Source organism: Aplysia californica, unplaced genomic scaffold (genome assembly GCF_000002075.1).
Source record: "Aplysia californica isolate F4 #8 unplaced genomic scaffold, AplCal3.0 scaffold00337, whole genome shotgun sequence".
Classification (NCBI taxonomy): domain Eukaryota; kingdom Metazoa; phylum Mollusca; class Gastropoda; order Aplysiida; family Aplysiidae; genus Aplysia; species Aplysia californica.
In genome coordinates, this window is record NW_004797607.1 from 547426 (window position 1) to 548888 (window position 1463).

At 45.7% G+C, this 1463-nt stretch overlaps 1 protein-coding gene across 2 annotated transcripts in view; it reads left to right on the top strand.

Moving 5' to 3' along the window:
- LOC101863827 (serine/threonine-protein kinase PLK1) overlaps nucleotides 1–1463 on the top strand; it is a gene marked incomplete in the record, with an annotated part of 103259 nt that overhangs the window by 38253 nt on the left and 63543 nt on the right.

Below are 1463 nucleotides of genomic sequence, written 5' to 3' on the forward strand. Positions count from 1 at the left end.
GTGCGCGTGTGTGTGTGTAGTTGTGTGTAGTGTGCAGTCTGTTGTTCTGTCTGTTTTGCATCATGGCTGTATTATGTGTACATGTATAATGAATGTTGGACTGTGGACATAATTATATAATGCATTTTGGTTAAACGAAATGTTCTTATGAATACCGGACCGATCGGACATTCTTTCTATCGGCCCAACTCACGTGTTTGGTAATTTCCTTTCATGCCTTCACTCTGTACAATTTCACTGTCACGCTCTCACGTTTCCGTGACGTGATGCTAATCTGAAGTCTACGTCTCCCAGTGCGTTCACGGAAGTATCAATGTACCCAATGTGCATCAAAGCCCGAGTAACCGAAACCCCATGTTTAATAAAGCCGTTATGTATCTCTGTGGGTCAGCGTGTGCCGGCCTCATTAGATATGCACGCGATCTCTTAAGTTCAACAGATCTCTTTCCCCGCTGTCACTACAATCTTAAATTGTTTTTTGTATCGCTCTAATATATCGTCGACGCGTGAGAGTAGAAGTGAATGAAAGAAAACTTTGATGTAGGACAGTTCAGGGTAGAGTACAGTGTTTGGCGCCGGCTGTGATGGTCAGGGCAAACACAAGAATTATTCAGAGACGGGAACAGCCCTCTCCAGGATCACTTGTGTCACGGTGAAAACTGTTTTTTTAAAAGGTGGAATGGTGGTGCTCATGTTTGCAAGTAAGACATTCCGGGAGCTATTTTGTTAAGGAAACTTCCTGGTTTTTAGAAATTCTTTCTCCTTTAATAAACGTGTTGCTGTTCTATTTGAATAGGCATGCTTCAAAAGAGAGAGAGAGAGAGAGAGAGAGAGAGAGAGAGAGAGAGAGAGAGAGAGAGAGAGAGAGTGGAGACGATCCTCCAACTTACCGCAGATGATGTCATCGTACATCCATCTTGGGAGACAAGGGCCTCTCTCTCCCCCCACCCCGGCTACTGTAACTGTCTGGGCTGGATATGTAGTTGCGTTTGTCTGTCTTGCCATGGAGTTGCTCTCACCGTTTGCCTTTAGCGTAAACTCAGGCCGTGCATTTTTGTGCTCGCACATGTGTGTGTGTGTGTGTGTGTGTGTGTGTTTGTGTGTGTGTGCGTGTATATGTGCGTGCGTGCGTGCGTGCATGTGTGCACGCATGCCTGCGTACGTGCCTGCGTGCCGCCTCCTCAGAATGTTTACAGACCGGGGCCAGGGCATGGCGTCAGGACAGTGCTTGGGAGGCAGTGACGTAGCTGTAGGTGATAGAAATGACGAAATGTTATTTAAACTTGGACCGACATACCATTTAGTAGGCCCTCATGTTTGGCACATTGCTGTACACATTGTCCAGGCAGGTTATTATTAAACACTATTTCCCCCCTACAATTACGGTGGTAGGGCAGTTGCAATCGAAAACTGGCATTAAAGGTCAAAATCGTGTTCTGTTCTAGAAGTGAACTTATTTATAG